The 24,525-nt window shown below is 37.5% G+C and overlaps 1 long non-coding RNA gene across 3 annotated transcripts; it reads right to left on the reverse strand.

Moving 5' to 3' along the window:
• Positions 1-20,860: 20,860 nt before the first annotated feature.
• LOC132606832 (uncharacterized) lies at positions 20,861-24,318 on the reverse strand. 3 transcript variants are annotated; one of them, XR_009570087.1, is made up of 6 exons: positions 24,062-24,318; positions 23,833-23,884; positions 23,457-23,547; positions 23,283-23,357; positions 22,809-23,012; positions 20,861-21,425 (listed from the first exon to the last, which is right to left on the reverse strand). It is a non-coding gene; the product is annotated as an uncharacterized LOC132606832 (long non-coding RNA). The 3 variants fall into 3 exon arrangements; XR_009570088.1 differs by lacking the exon at positions 23,457-23,547 and having other exon boundaries at positions 22,825-23,012; positions 24,062-24,316; XR_009570086.1 differs by lacking the exon at positions 23,457-23,547 and having other exon boundaries at positions 24,062-24,315.
• Positions 24,319-24,525: the final 207 nt, after the last annotated feature.

A 24,525-nucleotide genomic window follows, 5' to 3' on the forward strand; every position in this document is an offset into this window, starting at 1 on the left:
TGGATATTCCGAAAAGTCTTCTTCAGAGGGGCCCGACTGATTGCTCGCTCATGGTTGTACCCTTTTGAGGTGTCAAACCCCGCATACCACTCTGCTCCTTCCCCCAAGAGACGGGGGTTGGTTGTCCTTTTAGTTGCTGGAGGAATCACAATTGCGGGATGCTTGCCTTTTCCGGATATTTGCCCTTTTTTTTCTTTGGGCGGGTTTTGTGCTCGCCCTCTTTTTGTACCTTGGGAGGAGGAGGCGGCAACTTTGCCCTTGGATTTAGCGTGAACCATTTTGCCTGCAAAACAACGCATTACCAAACGAGAGGTTTAGATTAGTAATGATGGGGTCGTGGCACAACCCCACACTTACTTCAAACTATATTATGAAAAGAAAAGTCCAAAGAAGTTAACTACTCCTACAAGACCTAGCAAACAAAAACAAAGTATGCGATTGTCATGTTGCTTAGGACGAAAAAGAATCACACTTCTCCAATCAGTCCTCACAATTCGAATTTCATGGTGAGATGAAGTTCACAAGGGTTCCTAAGCTCAGTAAATGTTCCATTGCTACTCAAGACTTCACAATTTCACAAAAACTTGGTTTAGGACTTTTATCGAACACCTTGTAGGCGTAAAATCGTCCCTTAACTTTGGGTAACAATGGGGGGTTGAAGAACCCTCCTTTATGCAATGGGAGTCACATTCTAGCCACATCCGCACCTATTACACAAGCAATACCAATCCCCGCCCACAATTCGCCCATACCCCATATCCCTACTTTACACATACCAACACAATGACAAGGTGAGAGAAAATAGAGAAGATGAACACTTACCTTGTGGTGTTGATGTGGGATGGATTGCAACTTGAAGTTGTTTGCGTGAGAGAGGGAATGGGGATGGTTTTTTTTTTTTCGTATTCAAGGGAATGGGAAGTGTTGGGGATTGTTGTATAATGAAAGTGAGGAGAGGGGGTCGTGTATACCCTATATTACGGAAAAGAAATATACAAACTGGGTCGACCCGCGCGATCAGTCTGCATCGCGGGTCGATCGCTCGAAGCTGCAGAACTCCACGCGATCTGTCCGCTTCGCGGGTGGATCGCGCAAATCACTGGGCATTTCTGATTTTTGATGCGCGATTTAAACGCATCGCAGGTCTATTGCGCAAATCACTGGCACTTTGTCTGTTTTCTTCTTTTTCACCGATTCCTGCAGCATGAACAAACGTGACTTATATCCTACAAAAAAATTGGGTTGCCTCCCAACAAGCGCCTTAGTTAAGGTCGTGGCACGACATTTTTTTTTTACACGGGTTGCCTCCCGAGGAGCGCCTGATTTAACGTCGCGGCACGACGCAGGCTCTCCTCAAGCCTCTTCTAGATCGATGGTGGTCCTGGCACGGTCAGTGACCTCCCCGTAGTAATGCTTCACTCGTTGCCCGTTAACCAAGAATGTCTCATCTGAGTTGGGTCTTTTAAGCTCGACTGCACCATGTGCAGTCACGCGAACTACTTCGAATGATCCGGACCATTTGCTCTTCAGCTTTCCACCGAAAATCTTCAGCCTGGAGTTATAGAGCAATACTAACTGCCCAGGCTCAAAGTCACGAGATTGGATGCGCCTGTCCTGAATTCTTTTAGTGCGCTCCTTATACATATTCGCGTTTTCATAAGCATGATAGCGAAATTCCTCCAACTCGTGCAGCTGCAACAGTTTCTTCTCTCCAACTTGAACCATGTCGAGATTCAGCTTCGTGATCGCCCAATATGCTCTATGCTCAAGCTCGACTGGTAGATGACATGCCTTACCAAAAACGAGCTTATAGGGGGATGTACCAATCGGAGTTTTGTACGATGTTTTGTATGCCCATAGAGCGTCATCAAGCTTTAATGGCCAATCTTTTCTACTTACGCTCACAGTCTTCTCCAGAATCCTCTTGATTTCTCTGTTCGATACCTCCACTTGACCACTCGTCTGAGGGTGATAAGCAGTCGCTACCTTGTGTTTCACCCCATACTTGAGCAGCAATTTATCAAAGAGCCGATTGCAGAAGTGTGTACCTTGATCGCTGATGATGGCTCGCGGGGTCCCAAACCTCGTAAAAATATTCTTTTTAAGAAATCGCGCCACCACACTCGCATCATTGGTGGGAAGTGCAATGGCCTCCACCCACTTCGAAACATAGTCTACAGCCACCAATATGTATTTATTTCCCTTGGATGGTATGAAGGGGCCCATGAAATCAATACCCCACACATCAAACAACTCAATTTCCAAGATGCCCTTCAAAGGCATTTCATGACGCTTGGAAATATTTCCGGTTCTCTGGCAGCTATCACATGCTCGCACAAATTCATGAGCATCTTTGAACAAAGTTGGCCAGTAGAATCCGGAATGAAGTACCTTGGCAGTTGTTCTGTCCCCAGCATGATGTCCTCCATAGGGTGATTGACACTTCTCGAGAATCGCTGAGACCTCTTCCTCTGGTACACACCTTCTGATTAGCTGATTTGTGCCAACTCGGTAAAGATAGGGCTCATCCCATACATAGAAATGACTGTCATGCAAGATCCGCTTCTTTTTCTCGTGATTAGCACCAGGGGGGTAAATCTCACTCACTATAAAGTTCACCATGTCTGCATACCATGGCACCTCAGCTGATTTAAGAGCAAAAAGTTGTTCGTCCGAAAAAGTCTCATTAATCCCCACTGCTTCATCCACATGTTCTTGATCTTCTAACCTCGATAAGTGATCTGCCACCTGATTTTCTGTGCCCTTTCGATCTAAAATCTCGATGTCGAACTCTTGCAGCAACAGCACCCAACGAATAAGCCTCGGCTTTGCATCCTTTTTTTCAAACAAGTAACGAACTGCCGTGTGATCAGTGTAGACAATCGCCTTCGTGCCCACCAGGTATGATCGGAATTTGTCAAAGGCGTAGACAACCGCCAATAACTCCTTCTCTGTGACAGTATAGTTCATCTGGGCTGCATCAAGTGTCTTGCTGGCGTAATAAATAGGGTGAAAGATCTTGTCCCTTTTCTGACCAAGGACAGCGCCCACAGCAAAATCACTTGCATCACACATTAGAATAAATGGTAGAGACCAATCGGGTGCAACGATAATAGGAGCAGACACCAACCTTCGTTTCAGCTCATCAAAAGCCGTCAGACAGGCTTCATTGAACACGAACTTCACATCTTTCTCTAAAAGCTTGCACAGTGGATTAGCAACTTTAGAAAAGTCTTTGATGAACCGTCGGTAGAAGCCAGCATGCCCAAGAAAACTGCGCACTCCCCGAACTGAAACGGGTGGTGACAATATTTCAATTGCTTCAATCTTCGCCTTGTCAACCTCTATTCCTTTGCCCGATATCTTGTGCCCAAGAACAATTCCCTCGCGAACCATGAAATGGCATTTTTCCCAGTTAAGTACCAAGTTTGTTTCTTCACAACGAGCTAACACGGCATCCAGATGGTTCAAATAGTCATCAAAAGAATCTCCAAAGACAAAGAAGTCATCCATAAATACCTCCATATAATTTTTCACCATATCGGTGAAGATAGCCATCATGCATCGCTGGAAGGTACCTTGAGCATTGCACAAACCAAAGGGCATCCTCCGGAATGCAAACGTGCCATATGGCATGTGAAAGTGGTCTTTTGTTGATCCTCGGGCGCGATCATGATCTGGTTGTAACCCGAATAACCATCCAAAAAACAGTAATAGTCGTGCCCAGCCAGTCTGTCGAGCATCTGATCCATGAAGGGTAAAGGGAAATGATATTTTCTGGTGGCGTTGTTCAACTTGCGATAGTCGATACATATCCTCCAGCCCGTAACAGTTCGTTGAGGCACCAATTCATTCTTCTCGTTTTCCACCACAGTTATGCCCCCTTTCTTCGGAACACATTGTACAGGACTCACCCAATTGTTGTCTGAGATAAGATAAATAATGCAGTTGTCAAGCCACTTGATTACCTCTTTCTTTACCACCTCCTTCATGATCGGGTTCAGTCGCCTCTGACACTCAATACTGGGTTTGCTGCCTTCCTCCAATAAAATTTTGTGCATGCAAAACGAGCTACTAATACCTCGAATATCAGCTATCGGCCACCCGAGGGCTCGGATGCGATCTCTTAGCACTCGTAATACACGTTCAACCTGCACATCAATCATATAAGCAGAGAGGATTACGGGCAATGTGTCTCCACTACCCAAGAAAGCATAGCGAAGGTGAGGAGGCAATGGTTTCAACTCAAGAACAGGAGCCTCTTCGATAGACGGTTTCGGCTTCTTCCATGACTCTGGTCTGTCTAGCTCCTCAAACGGTGTCCTTGCTCGTAGATAAGCACATGAGGTGTCAAGAATGCTAAGACACTCCTCCACTTCTGCATCTATCTTCAGATCTTCCCCAAACACCAAAGTTGTTTCCAACGGATCTCGCGAGGCTAGAAAATGATCCAATTCGGCATTTGTGAGCTCGAGTTCCACTACAGAAATCATCTTCAACTCCTCATAATGGGCTGGAAGTCTGGTGGCTTTAAACACATCAAAATTCGCCTCTTTCCCATTAACTGTCATGGACATCTTTCCATCTTTCACTCGGATCACAACATCAACAGTAGCCAAGAATCCTCTCTCCATGATGAGTGGAACATTCTTATCTGCTTCATAATCGAGTATCACAAAATCAACCCGCAGAATAAATGGGCCTACCTTCACAAGAACGCCCTCAATAATACCATCAGGATAAGCAAGAGAGCGATCAGCCAACTGCAAAGTAATAGTGGTTGGCCTAGGCTCTCCCAAACCCAACGTCCGGAACACAGAGGTGGGCATCAGGTTAATACTAACACCCAAATCACACAATGCTAGCCCAACTTCAATGTTTCCAATCGTAATCGAAATTGTGGAGCTGCCCGGATCTTTCAACTTTGGAGGGATCTTACTCCTCACTCTAGAACTGCACTCTTCAGTAAGTGCAACTGTCTCAAACTCTGTCTAACGTCGTTTGTTCGCGGCCACATCTTTAATATATTTCGCATATTTTGGGACTTCTTGCAGAAGCTCCACCAAAGGTATGTTGATGTGTACCTGTTTTAAGAGTTCAAGAAATTTCCTGTAAGCCGAATCTGCTTTCTGTTTCTGAAGTCGCTATGGAAAGGGAGGGGGTGGTCGCACCACTTCCTCTACATGCTGATCTGCGACTGCTTGCTTTGGTTCAGCTCGCTTAGCAGGGATAAGTTCTGCGTCTGCTATGTTCTTCTTTTTCAGTGGCACTTCTTCTAGCTCTCTACCATTCCTCAGGGTGACTGCTTTGCATTCTTTTGTATTCTTTTCTGTATCACTCGGAAGAGCACCCGGAGGTCTGACATTCTGCATAAGAGCCATCTGCCCCATCTGACGCTCAAGCTCGTGAATAGATTTCTGTATCTCACTCTGAATTTTCTGATTTTGCTGCTGCATCGCCTGATTTTGAGCTATGAGTTGTTTCATCATTTCCTCTAAATTGTTGGCTGGTTGAGCTTGAGGTTGCTGATAATTGTTCGGCTTGTGGAAATCCTGCTTCCCAAATGGAGTGTTGTAATTATTCCCATAATAGTTTCCCCGATTACCCATACTGCGATTCTGCTGCCCCACAAAATAGACAGACTCTGGATTCAATGGACAATTGTTATAATCATGAGTTTCACCGCAACCTACACATGTTGCCTGCTGAACTGGTTGAATCTGCTGAGCTTAAGGAAACACCCTCAACATCACATTAGTAAGAGTACCTATATCAACCCGAATAGCTGCAACATCATCAACTTTAAGGACTCCAGCGGCCTTTTGTGGTACCACCCGGCTAGTCTCGTTATACTCATGATGACCCTCATACATCATCTCAAGGAGATCTTCCATCTCTTCATATGTTTTGTTTAATATCTGACCTTGAGCTGAAGCATTCAGCAGGGCCCTTGATTCATGGTTAAGACCCTCCACGAAATAGTTGCCAATGATCTTCTTTGGCTGCATGTGATGGGGGCAATCTCGCAGATAGCCCTTATACCTTTCCCAAGCGTGTGGTAGAGATTTGGAATCTCTCTGAGTGAAGTTAGCAATTCTTCCTTGCAGATCCTTTGTCTTCTTGGGTGAGAAGAACCTGTCGATAAACTTATTTGATAATATCTCCCAAGAAGTGATAGAACCGGCAGGTAGATTCGTCAACCATTCCCTTGCTTCGCCAATAAGTGAGAACGGAAATCAGGACAGCTTCACATAATCATCGGGAACATCTCTATATTGGAAATTCTCGCTCAGCTCCACGAACTGCACCAAGTGCTTATGCGGGTCTTCACTAGATTTACCCATATACTGGCACGTATGTTGCACCAGCCGCACTGTTCCTTCTTTTAGCTCAAAATTTCCGGTAATGTCAGGCCTAACAATAGCTTTAACAATGGTCGCCAGACTTGGCCTAGGATAACTGGATAACAGAATTCGTTGTTCTTGTGCCCTCGCAGCTGCTCTCTCTCCCTATTCATCTACGTTTCTTGCTCTATCCCTTTCTGTCTGTTCAAGAGCAAGTCTTGCTGCTTCGTTAGCCATTTGTCTCTGTCGTCGGAAGGTTCTCTCGATTTCTTAATCAAGATCAACTAACGGTTGTCCTGAACTTCTAGTGCTTGGCATAAACTAGAGAAGCCTGAAGAATCACAAGTAGAACAACGAAGAAAAGTAAAGACTTGAATAGAAAAACAAACCCAAATTAGAAAAACAGTAAATTTTTCTAAGTCCCCGGCAACGGCGCCAAAAACTTGTTGCTCCCAAACGCACACGCAAGTATACGTGGTCGTACAAGTAATATAGACTGTTAAGTCCAGATATCGATCCCACATAGACTTAGATTCTACTGTTTAACTAACTCAAATTCGACTGACATTATTCAAGAAAGTGAAAATCAAGATTGTTTGTGGTACTAAACTAAAACAGAAAAGTAAACAATTTGTGATGGGTGTTTTTATGACTGGGACTACGTCGACAAAGATTGTAAGAAATTTCAGATGAGAGAAAGATCTAGGGTTGTGGCTTTCGACAATCCAGATGATCTTCAGACAATTCCACCTATTTTATTTCTTGGGTTACTAGTTGACGGGTTGATTATGCTTTATGATATTCTCTCGAACTACTCACAAGCCTGTAGATGTTACTTTAATGCCTATATCTCTATGATCATTAGATGTAACAATAACGCCTTTATTCCACCGTATTCAACTAAGTAGGGCTAAAGGGTATATCTCTATCCTCATTAGCTAAACGATTAAATCAAACAAACTCTATTTATTCTTATTACGTACGTGAATTCCCTTTCTCAAGTTCAACCCACGCACCACAGATAGTGTCTAACTATTGGCCAGATGATCAAACAATTAAAACCAAGAATAAATAAGCAACCCACAATATGGAAAATCAATAGATAATAATTGTCATCAAATCAACTTTCAAGTCTTTCACCACAACCCTAGAACTAGGAGATTTAGCTACTCATGATTCGATCATAGACAAAAGAAGCCATGAATAAACTAGGGTTAAAAAAAGATGAAAAATAAAATAACCTAGAGAGATAAAAAGGAGAACGGTGGCTTACAAATCCTCTAATAATCCCAAAATACCGTTCTCAGCTATAAAAACGTGTATATATAGGCTAGGGTAAAAATAATAAATAAGGAATCAAAATCCTAGTCTAATCGGGAAAACATCCGCAGAGTCCCGCTTTCCTTCCGCATCGCGGAAGGATCGCGCAATGATCTGCAGCTTCTCGCCTTCTTCACGCGATGCGGGTCGATGGCCTGAATTTCTGGAGCTTCTCGCGATCCTTCCGCGATGCGGAAGGAAAGCGAGGATCTGCAGTCGATTAACTCTCCTTTTCAGTTTGTCGTTTTCGTTCGCCGACTCTTCACCTCAGCCAATCGACATATGCTACGAATTTAAATCACTTCAAGCACATTTCCCATCATTTGTCGTCATCGTACCTATACATATAAAATATAACGACATAAGTTCAAATACGACGGTTACTTCATGAATTAAGCGATAAAAGTCATAAGAATAAGTTGTAATACGACACAAAACATGATATTTGTGCCAAATATCAGATAACATTATCTCATTCACCTCTTCCATCAAAATCAACGCAAAAAAGAACTCTTCAGGGACTTTTCTTAATTAGCTGAAGCTTGTGTGTTTCTTCCTTTTTTGATGAGTTTAAGGTAAGAGTCAATTTTACTCTACCCCTTAATACTTAAGGGTTGAGAAACAATACCCCCTCCATATATTGAATGGGAACGATAACCCCCCTATACAATATTATTCGGGAAGTCTTTTCATTTTTTAATAAATATAGTTTTTTTGGATCTAAAGTACAAAAATATATAACTCTTATTTATTAAATTTAATTATACATTTACATAAACATAGACACTCAAATAAGATGGTGATTGATTTCATGTAACCAAGCATTTCGTTCATATTTCCAAAGAATTGATTATATAAACATATAATTAGAAAAAAGTTTCATATAGGATAAAAATTGGAATTATTTTTCAGAAAACATTATTTGCTTGGCTCATTAAGTGTTTTAAAAATATAAAAAAAAAATATGCTTAAATAATTGATTAGTGTGAAAATTGTTGTGAAATATATCTTAGCGGATGGAATTGCTATTATACAAAATAGTTATAGATGACCCCAAGGTAATTTCATAGTAGGAAATTAGGTAGACTGTTGATCTGCAACTAGAATCCCAAAATTTAATGCACGTGCAGGTAAAACGGATGCCACATAGATAAAAAATTATTGATAGATTATTGCAAGTAGCTGTTATATCCGTAAAAAAATACATTATTTTCAACAGAATAGGTGAATCGGACAATAATAAAATTATATATTTTCGTATTTTAATTCTAGAAAGAAAACGAAGAAAGATCTTTATTCAAATAAGAAAAATTCTCACCGAAAAATATTGCATAAGGAGATTATCGTTCCCATTCAATATTTGGAAGGGGTATTATCTCCCAAACCTTAAATTTTAGAGGTGTAAACTGGGATTGACTATTTTATTTTTGCTTTCTATACACTAGTTGGTTTCACTTTCCAAAATAATAAAAAATTTAAGTAGCTCCCCCACCGGTTCCTTATTTTATATATGACATTTATTATATACTGACCCTTTATGCCCATTCCACTTTTTATTGGTGTCTGGTGTTGTAATTGTTAGTAAAATTGTGTTCACAAACAGAAAATTAGGAACACAGAGACGTTAGTTTAATCAAAACATAAATAAATATAATTATTGTTAGCCCGCAAGTTTCTTGTGTCCTTAAGGAATTTAATTCCTTCACTGTTACTCAAGGTATACGGATTAATTCCTTCCAAGATAGAATGAAAAGACTATTTTGTAAAAGCGGCACATCAATTTACATAATTTCGGCAAACTCAAATGGCGGTGCAAATCACACTTGACGCTGATGTTTGTATTAGAAAACAATGCAGAGAAGAGGGGAGAAATTTCATAATTTTTCAGTCACTGAATTTATAAGAAGTGAAAGGATGAGATGAAGAGGTGCAATCCAAAAAGTGTCTCCTCCATTTTTCATTCACACCTTTTAAAATACCCATCAACAGCAATCCATAGTAAATTAATTATTTGGTATTCTCACTTTATTCAATGAAATTGAAAGAGATTAATTCCGTCCTTATTCTCATTGATTGAGTTGTTAAATATACCATAGTTACAATGTCCTATTAGGATACAAACTATACTAACCTAAAATAGAAGATTTACAAAATATTCTTTTACTACATATTTACACTATTTATCACACCCCCGCAGTCGAAACGGGAGGTTTACGAACGCTGAGACTGTCTTGAAAATCTTCAAATAAGACCTGTGGCAGTCCTTTAGTGAAAATATCGACGAGCTGATATCGGGACGGAACATGAAGGACACGGACGTGGCCGCGCGCCACCTTTTCACGAACAAAATGTATATCCATCTCAATGTGCTTGGTGCGCTGATGTTGGACTGGATTTCCTGACAGGTAAATGGCACTGACATTATCACAATAAACTAAAGTAGCCTTAGGGATCTGACAATGTAGTTCCAAGAGGAGGTTACGTATCCAGCATGATTCAGAGACAACATTAGCAACCCCCCTATATTCTGCTTCCGCACTAGAGCGGGAAAGAGTAGGTTGGCGCTTAGATGACCAGGATATCAAATTATCTCCCAAAAACACGCAATAACCCGACGTCGAGCGTCTGGTGTCTGGACATCCCCCAATCAACATCAGTGTATGAAACCAAATCAGTAACTGAAGATGAGTAGAGATGCAAACCATGATCAAGAGTACCCTGAATATACCGAATAATCCGCTTAAGAGCAAGCATATGCGTATCTCGTGGAGCATGCATATGAAGACAAATCTGCTATACGGCATAAGAAATATCCGGTCTGGTGAAGGTAAGATACTGAAGAGCACCTGCAAGGCTCCGGAAATGAGTGGGATCGTCACACAGATCGCCAGAAGAGGCACCGACCTTCGGTTTAGTGTCAACCGGAGTGGAAGAAGGCTTACACGAGGACATTCCTGCACGTTCAATAATGTCTGTAGCATAACTTCGTTGCGATAGAAACATACCACCCTTGTGACGGGTCACCGCAATGCCAAGAAAATAGTTCAAAGGACCTAAGTCCTTCATAGCAAATTCTGAGCCAAGAAGGCCCACAATAGAACAGCGGAGAGCATCTGAAGAAGCAGTAAGAATAATATCATCCACATATAGTAAAATGTAAGCCAAGTGGTGCCCTTTGCGATAGATGAACAAGGAGTGGTCAGACCTGCTATTAGCAAAACCGATGGAAGAAACAAAGTCAGCAAATCTTTTATACCAAGCTCTCGGTGCCTGTTTAAGCCCATATAAGGACTTGCGCAACAAACACACATAATCGGGACGAGATGGGTCTCTAAAACCCATAGGCTGATGCATATAAACCGTCTCCTTGAGCTCGCCATGAAGAAATGCATTTTTGACATTCAACTGATGAATGGGCCAATGTTTAGATAGATCTAGACTTAAGACAGTGCGGATCGTTGCTGGCTTCACGATCGGACTGAAAGTCTCACCACAATCAATGTCAACCTGTTGTGTTTTGCCATCACCTACAAGACGGGCTTTATGCCTCTCAAAATCACCATTAGACTTTTCTTTATGAGTAAAAATCCACATAGACCGAATAACATTCACATTAGGTGGACGGGGTACAAAATCCAACGTCTTATTTTTAATAAGAGCATCATATTCATCATCCATGGCCAATTTCCAATTCGGGTCACGTAGCGCATCCAACGGTTTACGAGGTATGGGGGACTTGGTAACCGCCGCATGTAGATTAAATGGGTGCTTGGGTTTGAAAATCCCGCGCTGACTACGAGTGACCATGCGTGTGTGGGTATTGGGCTGGACAGGTGGAGAAATGGTCGAGTTTTGCGGGGTGGTGGGAAACTGGTGGGGGAGAGGGGCGGACTGGTCCTGCGTAGAGGACGATGGAGGCTGCTGCCCAGGTGGGGAGGGGTCGGCGTGGTCCTGAGTCACGGGCAGCGAAGGAGGGGGACAGGGCAGCGGTGGAGGGCTGGCGGCTATATGATGGATCAAGTAAGGAGAGAGGCCATCATCAAGGAAGTCATAAGAGGTGGGAGCCGGAGTATGGATTTTGGAAAACGGAAATTGAGTCTCATCAAATAAAACGTGACGACAAATAATGATTTTATTTGAGGATAAATCAAAACATTTGTAGCCATGATGGTTTGGTGGATATCCCAAAAAGACACATGGAGTTGACCGAGGGTGCAACTTGTGAATAGTAGTAGACGGAAAAAGGGGATAACATAAACACCCAAAGACTCGGAGATGAGAATAAGATGTTTTCCGTTGGTAAAGGACCTCTAAAGGTGATTTGTGACCCAATAGCTTACTTGGTAAAATATTAATGAGATACGTCGCCATTTGCAATGCATGATGCCAAAAAGACGGAGAAATGGAGGCATGAGCAAGAAGAGTCCGGATGACATTATTTAGTGAACGAATTTTTCTTTCTGCTTTCCCATTTTGAGAGGATGTATGAAGACACGAAAGACGGAAAGACATCCCATTGGATGCACAAAATTTTCCGAATTGACTATTAGTATATTCCATCCCATTATCACATTGGACATTCTTGATAGAACGTTTAAATTGAGTAAGAATATGGGTCTTAAAATTCATAAATTTTGAGTAAACATCAGATTTTCTAGCCAAAGGGAAAGTCCACAAATAATTGGTAAAATCATCCAAAAACAGAACATAATAGCGATGGCCCATAGAACTCAACATTGGAGAATTCCACAAATCACTATGAATAATGTCAAATGGAAACAAAGTTTCGAAAATAGAACTAGCAAATGGCAACTTAACATGTTTACCAAGAACGCAAGAATGACAAATACTAGATGAACTAGAACTATTACATTCAATGCTTTTATTGCGCCTAAGAAAATCCAAAATAGAAAGTCCCGGGTGGCCCAAACGATCATGCCAACGGGTAGAAGACAAGGCAGCAAAAGTCGACGGTGAATTGGTGGAAAATTTGAAGGTGGACAATGGATAGAGAGCACCCCTACTATTACATCTCATGAGAGTCATCCCCGTCCGGAAATCCTTCACAGAAAACCCATAAGGATCAAATTCAACACTCACATAGTTATCAGTAGTAAATTTACGAACCGATATCAAATTCTTTATGAGTTTTGGCGCATGAAGGACATTGTTTAACAATAAATGAGGGTTCGGGGGAGGCAATTTAGCATGACCACAACCTCGAATTGGAATTGAATTACCATTACCAACAACAATGCCAGTATTACGATTGCTCAAATTAAAATAAGACGAGAGAGTACCTTTTGTGGATGTCATATGGGACGTGGCGCCGGTATCCATATACCAATTCGAATCGGGTTGGTTCAACGTCATCGTGTGCATAGCCGATTCAATATCCGTCGGAGTCCATTGCGTCGGGGGGCCCGCGGCTGCATATGCCTGTTGCTGTGGTCGCGAGCCCAAAATGCCAGGCTGGGCCAGCGACCTCGGGCCAGACGAAGAAGATGGCGGCTGCCACTGCTGCTGTGGCCGAGCCCACTGCGTGGTAGGATACGGGCAAGGGGGAGCCCACTGAGGCATCCAACCCCACTGCCATGGTGAGGAGGGTTGTTGCCACTGCTGCTGGTCACCTGAGGGGCGTCCTCCACGGCGTCGGCTGCCACTGCCTCCGCCCGAACCACGACCACCGCCGTTATTATTCCCGCCGCTAGAGCCGCGGTTTTTGTTGTTATTTTTGCCCCGATGATGGTGAGAACGACCAGAATTTTCCAGATGAGAAGAGTCATCAAAATCACGTTTGGAATTAGCCACCATAGCCGCGGGCGAGTCATCGTGCATTTCAGCCAACGCCTTTTCCTCAAGGCACAAACTTGACCGAGCTTCGGAGAATGGTGGAAGAGGCTTACTTTGGCGGATGTAGGTACCCAAATTCTTGTATGCCTCTGGGAGTCCAGCCACCAGTTGGAGAACGAGGCGGTTGTCGGTCACCGGAGCCCCCACACTCTTAAGTTGATCGACCAAGGTCTTGAGACGTTGGCAATACGCCGAAGCGTTTGGAAAATCCCGCATCTTGACATGAGAGAAATCATGTTCCAAAGCAACGGCACGGGAGTTTTTGTTGTCTTGAAAAAGATTACGGAGGCGATCCCAAGCCTCCTTTGCCGATAGGTCTTCTTCGATGATTGTATGCAATAAGTCCATGGAGATGGTTGCATAAACCCATTGAAGTACCGTGGCATCCAAAGTGGACCACAACTCCTTTTCGTCGTCGGTGGTAGGAGCCTTCTCCTTTCCGGTTGGCAGAATGTGGGAAAGGACACGGTGAGACCGGGCATGAAGTTTGAATAATTCGGCCCAGGCCGAATAATGATCCGTTTCCATCTCAAGAATGATTGGGATGTGATTCTTGATGTTGGAGACAGCCAAAGCAGGATGGAACTTGGTGTCTGCCATTGATGGAAGGCAAGAAAAATGGACGGAAATCGAAGAAGAAGAAGAAGAAGAAGAAGAAGAAGAAGAAGAAGAAGAAGAAGAAAAATGGGTAGAGGACGTCGGAGAATTAGGGCAGCGGAAGAGAAGGAAAAGAAACCCTAGTATCTGATACCATGAAAGAGATTAATTCCGTCCTTATTCTCATTGATTGAGTTGGTAAATATACCATAGTTACAATGTCCTATTAGGATACAAACTATACTAACCTAAAATAGAAAATTTACAAAATATTCTTTTACTACATATTTACACTATTTATCAGAAATCTTTCCTAGACCGCAGTAACTTCTAAATATAAAACTTTATTAGTCTAAAGTATATTACTTCCCAATACAATTAATTAACCAATGATTAATTTTTAAGAGAAAGTAAAGGAATAAAATAGAAATTTTATGGGTAGCTTAAGATACACTCCTTCCATCCCAAAATAAATGTCTCTTTAGCTTATTTCACGTCCATTAAGAAAATCAATAAATACAAGGTATTATTTACTAAGTTATCCCTATTTATTAGATATTTCTTCAGAATCGAACTCTACTAATTAAGAGAAGTAGTTTTTTTTAAAATAAGTGCATAATTGGAAACAATTACTACTATGTTTTATCTTAAATTCCTAAATGACACTATTTTGAGATAATTATTCTTTGCTAAGTGATACATATTTTATGACAGGGAGTATTGCATATCACAAGCTTCTATATAAATCGGACCTCTAAATTTCTAGTCCTCTTTTGCATAGGATCCGGTTTTAATTAGTTAATTAAGAAACTGAATGAGGTGCAAATATGGTTACGTCTCGGGGAAAAAAAATCCGTAATGGAAACACTTTATGCCTTCATGTAAAAGTTTTCTAATAAATAACAAGATATATTTCACCAAGCCAAGATGAAATATAAGGCATAAATCCTAAAGAATACCCCCCAAAAGACTTTCTGAAACCTTGTATGTTTAGGATAAGCAGTTCCTTTTTCACATAATCCTTTTTCCACATGAGAATGGATTTCGTATTCTATATATTTAACCCCATACCCGAAACCAAATATTACATTCTGAAGCTACAAGTTTCCTCTTATATTATTCACAAATCTAGTTAATTCCTTTTTGTGAAATCAAATGAAGAATTCTGATTCATCAAAAACTACAACTATTGATTCCACTAAGGGGAGAAATCAAATGGAAAAAATCAATATGGAAAGTAAAATAGCTGTTGATTCCACCAAAGAGTCTAAGTACAATCTGACATTGCGGATCTTACTACTTGGATTAGCTATTGCAATGGGTATTGCTCTGGCTTTTCGCGTGTTCTATCTACATAGGATGTTACGGTGCTTCATGAACCCAATTTCCAAATTGACGCGGTCTCACCATCTTCATTCTCTATGTCAACTCGTTATGTTCTCCCTTTAATTATGTACAACCCCGATAATTGACTTTAGTTATGAAAATTTAAAAATTAACATATCCTACGACAACACCCTTCTTTGGAGCGCTAACGTACTAGATAAATTCTAACAAAAGCTCAAACATCAATCGATTCGACCTTTGTAGCTTTGCCTGAGCCATACGTTAATTGGATTAGTACAGCTATTGTTGGTGGTCTTTCTTCTGGCCTGACCACAAGATTTTCCGTAAATTTAAATGGTAAGATTCAAATTAGTGATCACAATGCACCGTCTCACATAAGTTGTCACGACTTCAAGTATCTTGGGATGGTTTATAAGTTGAGTTTCTAGAAGATGCCACAGTTTTAGATTTTGATTCAAAAACTTGTAAGGTTATTTTTCAAGACTCAAGATGTTGATTACCTCAAAAGCTCCGAGGAATTATTAGAGGCGCTCGGTGCATAGGGATTAACTAGCAATACTTGCCCGTGCAATGCACGGGTCGAACATGTCTATTCACTTTAATTAGCCAGTCTTTAAGGTTTGTATTTTGAAAACATCTTTTAAAAACATTTTAATTGTTTTTATATATAGCAACATATACAAAATGTATTTTATGTACCATCACTTTAGTTATAATTAAAAAATAGAGTTGATGGAATTAAGTCTTTGAGATGGAAAAAGTCGGACTTTTTTCTCATTATCATGCCAATGAAAGTTGTTCATCGATGTAAAAGAAAATTAGTAAGAATATGAGGGAAAATTAATATTTTGATTCTAAATTTTCTTTTAAATTCTTTTATATTTTATATGTATACCGACAAGTTGATATCCATTTCAATTAAGTAACTATTCAGATCCAAACATAAGAATTATTGTTGTATATATTGGATATTTTAAAAGCAAAACTAATGAAATATTTTTATTAAATTAATTACAAAATATATTAGAATTTTTTATATTAACAATTATAGATAAAATAAATTGTTAAAAAGAAATCAAAATTAGAAAGATATATGTTATATCATAAATCACCAAATTTTAATTCTAAAAATGAAAATATAAAGTAATACATTTTATAAATGTAAAGAAACAATAATCGCAAAGGAGAGTAAATAAGTAAAGTACTGACGAAGAAGGAAAATGGGGATAAAAGTCACTCCCTCCCTTCACTTTTACTTGTCGACGTTAACATATCAATAAATAAAAAAATTCTTCTTCTTATTTTACCCTTCACGTTAATTACTCATTTTCAAATCATTTTCTGAGGCTATTGAGACTATACACCAATAAATATGGATATTGTGATAAAATATATACTTTATTTATTAATTCTCAAAAAACGTGAAAAGTCAAAAGTGAACAAGTTATGTGTAGGAGAATTAAAATAACTTTTGGCACAAATTTGCATTGCTATTGTTCGTCTCTCTTCACGTTTAAAGTATTGACAGAGAAGGAAAACGGGAATAAAAATCACTCTCTCTGTTTACTTTTACTTGTCCACGTTAACATATCAAGAGAAAGAAACTAATATGGTAATTATTAAATAGTATGAAACTTCAATTATGTTGATTGTGTATAAAGAAAACGACTACGCATATATTATAGTCGTACATATTTGTATACATGTCATCCTTTTTCTTGTATTCCTTTATTTATCATGAAGACCATCAAGCTAGGCAACACAAGAATAGTTGGGAGAATCATGCAGAAGGGGCTGGCCATAAATCTCCATGGAACTGAATATTTGTGTGTTCTTATTATTAATTTTCCCCTTTAATTATTATTTTTAAATTATTTTCGAAGGCTATTGAGACTTACACCAATAAATATTATGGTAAAATATATACTTTCTCTGTCTCATATTACTTGTCACTTTCCCTTTTGCATGCCCCTTAAGAAATCAGAAATAAAAGATGTATTTTACTATCTTACCCCTTATCTCTCTCAAATAAATACATTGTAATCAAAATTGACTATTTTCAAGAACATTTATTACTAAGGGTAAGATGGGAAAGATTTAATTAATTTTAGCTTAATTTGTAAATGAACAAGTAATTTGGACATATATTTTTAGTAATATGGCCAAGTAATATCGTACGGAGAGGATAAAATGTGAAAGATTTAATTAATTTTATCTTGGTTCGGTAAATGAACAAGTAATTTGGACATATATTTTTAGTAATGTTGAGTACTTCATTTATGAACAAGTAAAAGTGCACGGAGGAAATAAATATGTGTCGGAGAATTAAAATTGAAGTGCATACTTGTATACATGAGCAGAGAATAAATATTCAGTAAAAAAGTAATTTAGTAATGTGGTCAAGTAATATGGGATAGAGGGAGTACTTCATTTATTAATTCTTAAAGAACTTGAAAAGTCAAAAGTCAACAAGTATAAGTGCACGGAGGAAATAAATGTGTCGGAGAATTAAATTTGAAGTGCATATGTGTATACATAAAAAGAGATAAATATTCAGTACTATGACATATACCTATGTGGGATAAAAAAGTAGTTGGTTTACAATTTATATAGCTTGTGGTACAAATTGCTATTGCTGTGTTAGTTCTCTCTTCACACTTACATATATTAGAAATAGAAAAGAAGAAAAATATAAAATAGAAAAATAGACATATATTTTTAGTAATATGGCCAAGTAATATGGACGAAGAGAGTACTTCATTTTTATTAATTCTTAAAGAACGTGAAAAGTCAAGTATATTAATGTGGCTAAGTAATATGGGATAAAGAGAGTACTTCATTTATTAATTCTTAAAGAACGTGAAAAGTTAAGTAATGTGGCCAAGAAATATGGGACGGAAGGAGTACTTCATTTATTAATTCTTAAATAACGTGAAAGTCAAAAGTGAACAAGTAAAAGTGTACAGAGAAAATAAATATGTGTCGGATAATTAAAATTGAAGTGCACACATGGGAAGAAAATAAATATTCAGCAAAAACATGAAAAGTCAAAAGAGAACAAGTAAAAGTGCACGAAGAAAATAAATATGTGTCGGAGAATTAAAATTGAAGTGCACACATGTATACATGAGAAGAGAATAAATATTCAGTACTATGACATATATCCATGTAGGATTTATTAATTCTTCAAGAATGTGAAAAGTCAAAAGTGAACAAATAAAAGTGCACGGAGGAAATAAATTTGTGTAGGAGAATTAAAATTGAACTGCATATGTCTATGCATGAGAAGAGAATAAATATTCAGCAAGAACACGTCAAAAGTGAACAAGTAAAAATGCATGGAGGAAATAAATGTGTCGACGAACTAAAATTGAAGTGCATACGTCTATACATGAGAAGGGAATAAATATTAAATACTATGACATATGTCTATGTGAGATATAAAAATAGTTGGATAAAGTGTACAAGTTATATAGCTTATGGTCCAAGAAATCATTGCGTGTACAATTTGTGAAGCTCATGGTACAAGCTGGAGGAGCTGTGTTCGTCCCTCCTCCACGCTTATATATAATAATATATAGAAAAAAAATAAAAGTGATTTTGTGTGATGATATTAAAACTAACTAATTTAATAATAAAAATAGAAAAATAATTTTGGATGATAAATTCATAAATTGGATGACCATGGTGAAATGAAATAAGTGAAAATAGTAGATTGAAAGAAAGGCTGAAAGAAAATAAATAGTTGGGGAACCCAAAAATATGTCTGTCAATTGTCCCACAAATACGTGTCATCAAGAAGAGGGTACAAATGGTATTGGATGAGGTCTTATTAATGGAGCACATAGTACAACTTATAACGGCTTGTTCGTCCATCTTCACCACTTATAACAAATACTAGTTACGTAAGGCCCGTGCTCAAACTCAAAATATAAATGTAGTAATATTTTATTTTAAAAAGTATAATCTATTACCTATTTTCGTACCGCATAATTAACAATTTAGCCGTACGTTAAATAGGTATTGTTGATAAGTCTTCATTGTTATTAATGCTCTTTAGTCAACTTATTAGATCATTTTAAAACAAAAATCATTTATGAGAAAGGAAGATTGACAGAAAAATTATCAAATACAAAAAAGACACAAGCGACTCGACATTCTGTAAAGTAACATATTTTAATTATGTAAAATAATTACAACTCGGTGAAAATCATAAATTGAAAAATATTGACATTTTGTAATTAAAGATAGAAGTAGATTTTTTTTGGTATTTATAATTTTTAATTTTACTCATAATATTTCATGTAACAATAGTTTGTGCTAGCTAAATGTTGTGATTTAATATTAATTTTAGACTAAATTAAGAAAAGAATTAGTTTCATTAAATGAACACCAAAAATTAATTTAGTTCTTCATATATAGTTTATGCTTAAAAATATTAATTCTAAGTTAAAATTGCAATTTATAGTACTTTTTGTAATTTTAATATCTAAGTTTTAATTTTAAAATATTAATTTGATCTAATTCAATTTAGCTTTATAATTTAGTCAAATTAATTCCGGGAAGATGAAAAATGTCACATAAATTAATACGGGGACAAGAGTAATTAGTAAGATCCAATAAATCTCCAGTTCAAAACGATAATGCGGCTTTATAATTTTAATATCTAAATTTTAATCTTAAAATATTAAGTTGATCTAATTTAATTTAGCTTTATAATTTAGTCAAATTAATTCCGGAAAGATGAAAAATGTCACATAAATTAATAATGGGGAAAGAATAATTAGTAAGATCTACTAAATCTCCAGTTTAGAATGATAATGTGACTCCATAATTGCCTATATTTTGCAAATATGCATAATAACAAACAATGTAAAAAGTAATTTAATAATCCTTTCAGTTCATATTATATGATGTTTTTAAATTGAGCTAGAAAGCAAGAAGCATTTAACTAATATACCTTAATTAAATAGTACCTACTTAATATGATCTTTTGGTTATGTCAAAATTCGCTTATCTAAATAACGAAAAATTTGGTATAAAGAAAAATTATTAATAAAGAAAAAGAAAAAATTGACAAAAAGTTACTGCACTAAAATTCAATATATACCAATTACATAGGCCCACATAAAAATTGATTTAAAATAAAGAATGAGTCAAAAAAAAAATGAGGATAAGCTAGGAAAAGAAGAAACAAAACCACGTGTAGCAACACTATAGGGTTAAAATTCTTGTGAGAACTACAGAATGCATCCTCCCTTATATATAGTTACAATTTTTTGGTTATGTAAAAATTACTTATCTAAATAATGGAAATTTATGTATAAAATCCTATTAATACCTTCTCAATTATATAAAAAAAATTATTCAAATTAAATATAAAAGCTAAGAATACCATATAATATGAACCGAAGGAAGTAAAGAGCAAGAAGAGATTCACAAAAAGTTATTACAATTCAATATACACCAATTACATATGCCCACATAAAAATTTACTTAAGATAAAGAATGAGTCCAAAAAATTGATAATAGGCAAGGAAAAGACAAAACAAAGCCATGTGTAGGAACACCATTGGATTAAAATCCTTGAGGACTATAAAAATTTGGAATCCTCCCTTATATATAGTAGTAAAATATACACCAATTACGTATGCCCACATAAAAATTTGGAATCCTCCCTGACGAGTTTGACAACTATTTTGGCCTCTAAGAACCCTTCACAATACATTTAATAAGATCTCATAGAGAGAATTAACTGATGTAGCAAGAAAGTATCTGGCGTACATGCCTTGTACTCCCTTTGGGACAACTAAAGTATTCTCTTTTTTCGTCAATAGTTCTTGTTATTCCATTTGGACTCCATTAACCCTAAAAGGCATAAAATAGAAAGGTTTTGCCAACCAAATTACCTCGACACAATAAGGCATATTACTCTTGAAAAGCTGCATCTATATCACATTTCCCCTGAAAGAAACGACATCGTAAGTAACATATACCATTCATAACTTCAGAAGCTCAAAAAAGTAATTAACTGAAACCATTTCCAGTATTGCTAGACAGTGAACAACTATTGGCGGAGACCATACAAAATGTTTAGTAGTTCCACAGTTCCCTCATGGTCAAGGTGATAGAAGAATTTGTACGATGTAGTCATTTCTTCTGTTCACAGAAGATGCAATATCTTTAAAAATTGGAATTCTCATATGAAAATAGCTTTGAGTTGGAGTACTTATTCATTAAGAGGCAGCTCATTGTTGTTTGTGCATTACCAGAGTTTCAGAATATCAAGCTACAAATATTACCACAAAGGAATATTAGAGCCTGTTTGGATGATAAGCTGAAAACAGCTTATAAGCCGCTTTAGTTAAGCTAAGACAAATGGGCCCAATTATTTTTTTGGACTTTATTTTAAGCACAAAATGGCTTATAAGCTGACCAGCCAAACACTCAAAAAAACTGAAAATAGCTTAAGCCAATCCAAACGGGCTCTTAATCCTCAAGTTTCTTCAGCAGGATTTGGTTGATGAAACAAATTTTGTATCAACCAGTTATCCCTTTCTTCTTCTTTTTGTTTACTTAATTCTTTTAATCTCTAACCTATCCAATAAGAATCATCTTAATCTCTATGCATTAACATATTGGTAATGTTTTTTTTTTTTATTGGCAATATCTCTGTTATAGCATGATAACTCAACCAAACAGTTATGAAAACTATATTACCTTTAACAACCCCGACCATTATCAAATCACTTATAAAATCTATCATTTTGGTGCTACAAATTAAAAGACACTGTAGTTCCTGTACACTTTCATCGAACTTGAAGTCTCAAAAGTAGAGCCGTAGAAGTTACAATAGTTATCGAATATTAAAGGCTTTCAAAAAATTTAGCTCCTCGAAAAAGATACACGAACCATATAAATTAAATTGATGACATTAGTGTTTGTGTATAACTATCACCTTAATTAGAAAGAGAATAGATTACTCTATGTATAGGGAATGTCGACTTTTCAAGTCTTCTTACAAAAATTTTAGCCATAAGCACCTTCCTCCTTCATGGTCTTTTATAGAAACATCTCAATAAGGAAAAGAAGTCCACCTTTAACTCTCTTAAAAAAGATTAATAAACACAAACTTCATAAAAGAATGATAAATGCATAAAGATGCTAAGGTTTAAATTTAAATGCATACAGTAGAACATCTTTTAATCATCCAAGAAGATGAGGCACCAGTGAATCAAGAGCAATTTGAATGCTCAATAATATTCTTCCCACGATTCTTCAAATTTATCCAATTTTTTAATATAAACAAGGGATATAAAAGTAAGCTCAAAAAATAAATTTTATCACCTTATTTTCATGGTACCTAAAGGGCAAAATGGTGGTAATCTGATGTCATAGCATTTGTCTTGATTCCCCTATGGATAAGAGGAAAGAAGGCCACCCTTCATGTTTTTTGGTTCCCCGCTTTTCTTAGTTATTCTTTCTCGATTAGGGCCAGTATTTGCACTGGTGCTCTAAATTCTCCTCTGATTCCATACAATTTCTTCCATTCTGTTTATATATAATGCTAACTGATTAACATTGGAAAATAAATATTACTAACACACTAACAAGAATAACTAAAACCCAGTACAACTTACCCAAATCAAGCAATGTAGATGAAAGAAATCGAGTTTAAAATGATTGACATCAGTTAAGAATTAATACGGTAAAGAGATAAAAACAAAGAATAATGAAATTACAGAATGGAAAACACTGACACGAACTCATCAATAAGAAAATCAAAGATGGAGAGAGCGTAAAATTGTCAAAAGGACTAACCAACTTCGGCAGACGGAGAACAAGCAACACTTTTGTCAGCACCCTTGAAACCAGCATGTTGTTACCTCAGTAATGCTGTAAATCAAACATGACACAAGGTAAATAAACTAAAAACAAAAAAAACACAAGAATTCTTCACAAGTTGTATCGCAACCACGCAAAAGAAACGCATACCGAGGAAAAAAAGGGTAGCCAACGTAGGTATTTTGGTTCCTCGTCTTCTTAATTAACTTTTGAATTTTGCTTATACTGTGCCAAATTCACCCTACATAGGAAAAGATCTAATTCACTTTCAAAATTTCTTTTTACCCAACCAAATCCAGCAAGAACTATATGACGTAGAAGAATCGAAATGTGCACCTAGAGGTTTATTTCTAAGATACCCATGGGGCTTACGCCCCGCCGTGGCATATGTAAAACGTCTCGCCTTACGCCCTGCCTTTTTAAACACTGATATGTATATAATCTTATAAAAAAAATCCAATTCACAGGAGTGTACAACTTTGCAATTGTTGAAGGCAGTTCTAAAGAGAAACAAAAGAATTCTTACCAAATAATTTAGTTGTCTCAGGCATATCACCGAACACCTTGGGCTCATTAGCCTACATAATTTAAAATTTCACCATACATCAACGATCAGTAACCCAAAATACTATACAATTACATGCACCAAATATGGATGTGCAGATCAGATAGAGTTATTGACATGCATGTTAAAAATATAGCAAAAAATTATGCGAAAGAGTAGGAGAATTAAAATTGAAGCAAAACGGACAAACCTTCAACGATGAATTTTGGTGGTGGTCAGTGGTGATTCACGGCGGCATCAACGATGAATTAGTTGCTGGGTTTTTCTGATAGAGCTTCGGTGGGAAACAGAGGAGGCGATGGTTTGATTTCGGATAGCTATTGCCGGAGTTTTGGTGATGGTTTCACATGGCAGATCGTTCTAGAATCTTGGAGTGTGTTTGGAAACAAATATCTAGTATTCAAGTTACCATTTTACCCCTGTAAGAGTGAGTCAAATGAGAGAGGAAAGAAGCAATTTTGGCAATACCACGTGATGACTTAAAAGGCCCACAGGTGTACCATTATCAGTGGGTCTTATCACAGTTACAATTACGGAAGTGCCCTTGGTCGTCCAAAAAGAAATAAGATAGCTAGTTTTGTCTTTTTCATTTCTTTTCTACTTTTATTGGGACGATGTCGTCTATCTGTTTTACTAGAAAAAATCATGAAAACA

The sequence above is a fragment of the Lycium barbarum genome, chromosome 8, assembly GCF_019175385.1.
Source record: "Lycium barbarum isolate Lr01 chromosome 8, ASM1917538v2, whole genome shotgun sequence".
Taxonomy (NCBI): Eukaryota; Viridiplantae; Streptophyta; class Magnoliopsida; order Solanales; family Solanaceae; genus Lycium; species Lycium barbarum.